Here is a 7,251-nt window from a genome sequence, read left to right as displayed (position 1 = left end):
GGTGTTCGGCCTTAACTTGTAAACACGTGAAGCATTGTTCAACATACTTAACAACGTCACGTTTCATGCCGGGCCACCAATACTCCTTCTTCAAATCAAGGTATATCTTTGTTGCACCCGGATGAACGAAATACTTGGACTTATGTGCTTCATCAAGTAGCACCTTTCGGCAATCTCCCATCTTAGGTACCTACACTCTACCTTGAAAAGACAATAAACCATGCGGGCCTAAGGTAATGGACTTCGTTTTCCCCACAATTCGTTCTTCATGTTTATTGTTAACAAAAGCTTCAATTTGAATTTCACCAAGCTTTACAAGAAAGTCGTTAGTAATAATCATGCGTAACGATCCTACTCGTATCGCCGGATGTTGACTCTTTCTACTTAACGCATCCGTGACCACATTCGCCTTGCCCGGATGATAAAGTATCTCACAATCATAGTCCTTTACCACATCCATCCACCTACGTTGACGATAATTCAAATATCGTTGATTAAAGAGATGTTTCAAACTCTTATGATCCGAATAAATCATACACTTGACCCCATACAAGTAGTGGCGCCAAATTTTCAACGCATGAACCATCGTCGCCAATTCAAGATCATGAGTCAGGTATCTCTTTTTGTATTCCTTTAATTGTCGAGAGGCATAAGCGATGACTTTACCTCTTTGCATTAGAACACACTCGATTCCATTTAATGAGGCATCACAATAAACCGTCATATCTTTGATTCCCTCCGGTAATACCTGGGATGACCCGTCCTAATCCATCTGGACGAATACATTACATTTGGTTACATCGCGAGGTATTTGACCTCTGTATGATACATTTTACAAACATTGCATTCGTTTTTAAAAGACAAAATTTCATTACATCCAAAGTTGACAGGCATGCATACCATTTCATAATATATCCAACTATAAATGACTTAATAATAATCTTGATGAACTCAATGACTCGAATGCAACGTCTTTTGAAATATGCCATGAATGACTCTAAGTAATATCTTTAAAATGAGCGAATGCACAGCGGAAGATTTCTTTCATACCTGAGAATAAACATGCTAACAAGTGTCAACCAAAAGGTTGTTGAGTTCATTAGTTTATCATAAACATTCATTTTCATCATTTTAATAGACCACAAGATTTTAGATGTTTAATTGTACACGTAATCCGAGTACAAAATAACACGCGTAACCCGCGAATTAAAAATCATTCATATGGTGAACGCTTGATAACCGACTTAACTTTAATGCATAGAATATCCCCAAACAGAACCTCTCGTCTGTATAATAATAATAATCTCAAAGTACTAAAGCATCCGTACCCCGGATGGGACTTGTCGAGGTCCATAGATCTATCTTAGGATTCGCGTCAATTACGGGCCATACCCGTTGCCTAATTATTAGGTTACCAAGCTAAAAAGGGGTGATATTCAATATTCATAACCCAACCATAGAATGTAGTTTTTGATCACTTGTGTGTATTTTGTAAAACATTAATAAAATCAGCGCATGTATTCTCAGTCCCAAAAATATATATAAAAAGGGATTAATGAAACTCATAGTATGATATTTTGTAGTAAAAATATTCATACGATGAAACTAAACAATGCAGGGTTGGCCTCGGATTCACGAACCTATATTAATTTGTATATTTATCAAAACATATAATGGAAATTGCATAATTTCATTTATATACTATTTATATATATTTTTAGTTATATAGAATTTACTAAATTCCATTTTAAAACATATACTTTGTTTTTATATATTATTTCTTAAATTATGTGTTATATATATTTACTTTGTATATACATTTAAAATAATTAATATTTATTCATTTAGTTATATTAATATATTTATGTTTAAAAGCCGATAGTTTGTTATATATAAGTATTTATATAAATAATGCTAATATGTTTGATATATAGTTATATGAAATATTATTATAGTTATAGCGTATGTAATAAATATACTTTACGTACGGAATATTTATCTGTTAAAATGATAGTTTTTGATATTAATGATTTACTAATAATAATAATACTAACTTTATCAATAATAATGATAATACTAATAACACAAATGAAAATGATAATTTTTGTTAATAATGATACTAATAATGTTAATAATAATAATAATAATAATAATAATAATAATAATAATAATAATAATAATAATAATAATAATAATAATAATAATAATAATAATAATAATAATAATAATAATGATAGTATTGTTAATAATGATATGATAATAATGATTTTTAATACTAACTCTTATGTTCATAACAAAATTTAACAATACAACTAATGCTTAATAATATTACTAGTCTTAATAATAATGATAATAATAATTTTACTTATTTTAATGATAATAATATTCATAATACTAAGTTATTAACAATAATTAACATATCCATAATCTTAATCGTAATATTTAATAATAACAATAATGATACAATGATAATAATACAAATAATAATAATAATGGTGTTCATACTAATAATATTAATAAATGATAATAATTACTAATATAATAATACTAGTAAGTAACAATAATAACATAACAATAATAATACTAATGAAAGTGATAATAATAATTATAATTCTAATAATAATGATATTAAAAAAAAATTTGATAGGAAACTACCTCAAATGAGAAAAATATTGTTGCGACTCGGACTCGAACCCCCAACCTCTCATACACCCACAACTCTCTAGACCGTTGGGCTGTAGCCCATTTTCCGAAATAAACCCCCGATTAAATTTACTTATCCCTCGTCTGTTTTCCTACCTTCTTCTCCTTTGCACGTCGACCATGGAAAAGTTATTCTCAATCCAGTAATTAATTTTTTTGTTTAACATAAAGTTTGAATTTAAGTTGTAATATATCTGTAACGAATATTGGTTTAATTAAATAAAAAAAAATTAAAAGAAAACCTGCTGTAAAAATTCACGATGAACACCCAAAACTCAAAACTCAAATTTTGATTTACAAGTCGTTTTAGATAAAACTTCTAACATGAAAAGGTTTGATTTTCCTTCCTAAAAACTAACTGAATCAGAAATTTAACTTGAATCATCACAGAAAGTTCGAATTCGATCAAAGAACTTTGTTTGACTTTTTATTTTAAAAACTTTGACTCGAAAATTCGAAGTCAATATGAGAAATTAATGACTGAAAACTTGCAGATAGATTTAGTGGAAGATTTATAACACTTCTGCACTTTTAGATTTTGATAAACGATTAAAAATCGAGCTTTTGATTATCACACCCAAGAACAGAGGTCGTGGTTTTATTTGCTTTTCAAATTTTTTGTTATCTCCTCCAAATTGCAGGTATATGTATATATAGTACTTGTGAATAATTGATGCAGTGGCAATAATCAATTAAAGTTGTTTTGTAATGGGGCTTTGTCGACAGAATTAGAATCAGGTACAGAATATAAAAAAAAAAGAGAAAGGGATTGCTAACGGAAATTGGATTTATCTGTGATTGGAGATCGATGTACACATTCAGTAGACAAGAAAATATATAAAGAAAATATCTGATAGGGAAGTGTAATAGATTCAAGTCGTTATCTTCATTTTTATTTTATATATATATTTAACATTAATAATAAATAAATATTATTAATAATACAAATAATAATAATAATAATTATATAAATAATAATAATAATCTTAACAATACAGCTAATAATAATTATTAAATTTTTTTATCAATGATAATAATGAGATTCCATTGTAGTACTTTTATATTAATATTTATAATATTAATTAATAAATGTAATTATAAAATAATGATAATAATAATCTTAATAATATCTACTATCATAATTTTTATTATTAATTATAATAATAATGATATTAATAATGATGACCATAACAAATTAAATGTATCGACTTTCATATCTATATATTATACATTGAAAATAATAATATAACTAATATTGATTTTAATATTGATATTAATATTAATAATGAAAATAATAATAATATTAGTATAACAATTATATTTTAAACTTGTAATTACATTTAATATATTAACTTTATATATTATACAATATTTACTAATAATAACATATGATATTTAGACCTTTTATATATGATCCAATATACATATTAATTATTTAGAGAAATCATATATATTTATATATAGCTTTAGTTTATTAATTATTTTATTATCTTGTATATTATTTTGCATTCTTACTTCTAATCATTTAATTGCATTTCATTATTTCAAATTATTATATTTTTTTATATTTTTATATATATACATATTTATTTATAAACAATTGTTCGTGAATCGCCGGGAACAGTCGAGGGTAATTGCATACATGATAATAGTTCAAAGGTTATCCGAATCCATGTACACAGTTTAAAAATTTTGAGACTCAACATTACGGTCTTTGCTTATCGTGTCGGAATTATATAAAGATTAAGGTTTAAATTTGGTCAAAAATTTCCGGGTCGTCACAATACCAACACCGGAGCTTGACACAATTTCTCATTTAACAATTGGAAAGCAATTTCTTGCTCGTTTTCTCAATTAAACCTCACGTTCTTCCTTGTCAACTTCGTTAACGGAGAAGCGATTTCAGAAAAGTCTTGGATAAACCGACGATAATAACCGGCCAATCCGAGAAAACTTCGAATTTCCGTAGGCGTAGTCGGTTTTCCCCAATTATTCACCGTCTCAATCTTCCCTGGGTCTACTTGAATACCTTCTCAATTCACAATATGGCCAAGGAATTGCACTTCCCTTAGCCAAAATTCACATTTGGAGAATTTTGCATACAACTTCTCCTTCCGCAACGTCTTCAACACTTCACGCAAATGGTGCTCATGTTCCTTCATACTCTTAGAATAAACAAGTATGTCGTCAATGAACACAATTACCGACTTGTCCAACATAGGTTGGCACACCCGGTTCATAAGATCCATGAATGCTGCCGGTGCATTCGTAAGACGAAAAGGCATAATCACAAACTCATAATGCCCGTAACGCGTTCGAAAAGCCGTTTTCTCTATATCTTCCTCATGGACCCGCACTTGGTGATAGCTGGACCGTAAGTCAATCTTAGAAAAGTAGGTTGCACCTTGGAGTTGGTCAAACAAATCGTCAATCCGAGGTAATGGATAACGATTCTTGATCGTCACTTTGTTCAACTCCCGATAATCGATGCACATCCGCATGCTACCATCTTTCTTCTTCACAAATAAAATCGGAGCACCCCATGGCGAGGCACTCGGTCGAATAAAACCCTTTTCAAGCAACTCTTGGGTTTGATTTAACAACTCTTGCATTTTCGTCGGCGCTAAACGATAAGGAGTTTTAGCAATGGGAGTAGCTCCCGGAACCAACTCAATGCGAAATTCAACTTGTCTTTTCGTCGGAACACCCGGTAACTCATCTGGAAAAACGTCTTCAAATTCCTTTACCACCGGAATTCCATGAATAGATGGTAGTTCATCACAAGTATCAACCACATGGGCAAGAAAAACCATACCACCACTCTTAAGAAAACGTCGCGCCCGTGCATAAGTGCATAATGGTACGAGTCTTCTTCGTTTATCGCCATGAATAATCAACTCTCCCCCACTTGGGGTCTTTACACGAATGAACTTTTCATGGCATGCAATATTGGCTCTATAACGATCGAGCCAATCCATACCAACAACAATATCAAACTCACCCAAGGTCATCAAAATGAGATCAATTTTAAACGTTTCGGTACCAAACACAACATTACAATCCTTACACACATCAACCCCTAGCACCGTCTTACCATCCGCTATTTCGACTTCTACCGAATGACTTAACTTAGCTAGCGGTTTGTTAAGCTTAGACACAAATCGAGGTGACACAAAAGACAAATTAGCACCGCTATCAAATAATATCCTTGCCGGATTAGAGTTAACCATGAAAGTACCTGAGACAACTTCATTGGATTGCTTGGCCACATCATTGGTCATCAAATAATTTTGCCCCCGAGCAGTACCCGCCGCTTTCTCCAATTTCTTAACATGATCACCCCGCAAATCGGGACACTCCGTCCTTCGGTGCCCTTCTTTACCACAATTAAAACAAGTGAGCTTGGTTGTAGATGACGGTTTCAGACAATCACGAGCCATATGACCCTTTTGTCCACAATTATAGCACGCATAAGTAAAATCTCCGGAAGCACCCTTCTTCACACTACCAACACTCTCGGAGCCCTTCTTGTGCTTTTTGTTTGAAAAGTTCGATTGACTAGTAGCTTCAAACTTCCTTTTGCCAAAAGTAAAGCCACTTTTTCTCAAGACGAGCGACTCAAAACCTTTGGCCATATTAAACAACTCATCAAAACTTTTCACCACGTTCACACTAATCTTCTCTTGATAACTATCGTTCAAGGTTCGGTAAAAGTTTTCCTTCAACATTTGATCATTACCGACATACTCCGAGCAAAATTGGGTCTTCGCCAAGAAAGTGGACTTAAGAGTGTTCAAGTCCATTGACCCTTGCCTCAAAGTACGCAACTCATCTTTAAGCCTTGAAAGATCGGCCGACGTTCGGTATTCCTTGAAAAATTCCACCTTGAATTCATCCCACGTAAATTCCATATATTGTTCTTCACCATAAAGCTGGATTTTCGCGTCCCACCACAACTTAGCATTACCTCTCAACATGATACAACCGTACCTCGTCTTCTTATCGAGAGGGCATTCACAAGTACGAAAAGCCCCCTCCATATCAGAGATCTATCGGGCACTCTTAAGTGGGTCCCGTTCACCCTCAAAAGTAGGAGGTTGAGCATCTTTGAAGTTCTTATAGAAAAAGTCCCGCCTTCCAACATTATCCTCTTGAAGGACATCCTTAATTTGTTCCTTTACTACATTGACTAATTTCTCATCAATCGTATGTAGGAACGTCTTCTTGACATCCTCTAGGAAAGCCGCATGATGACTTTTCAAAATGGCCTCAACTTTGGCCGTGAACTCGGGGTCCTCACTCGTGCCCCCATTATCGGTGTCGTGTCCGTTTTTCATCTTCATTCTATAAAACGAAAGAGGTTATACTACAAAACGAAAAGACATGACACATATATATACACTTATACACCTTACCGCCCCATATTGCTCAACAATCGCCGTACATTGCTTGTTCGACACGACTTGCACCTGTAACAATGGTAGCTAGTCATTGTTACACGAGCATCTCGCATTAACTTGCTAGTACAATGTCTATCTCGCTTGATGG

This window comes from Rutidosis leptorrhynchoides, chromosome 6, assembly GCF_046630445.1.
Source record: "Rutidosis leptorrhynchoides isolate AG116_Rl617_1_P2 chromosome 6, CSIRO_AGI_Rlap_v1, whole genome shotgun sequence".
NCBI classification, from domain to species: domain Eukaryota; kingdom Viridiplantae; phylum Streptophyta; class Magnoliopsida; order Asterales; family Asteraceae; genus Rutidosis; species Rutidosis leptorrhynchoides.
Note: the sequence above shows the minus strand (reverse complement) of the source record.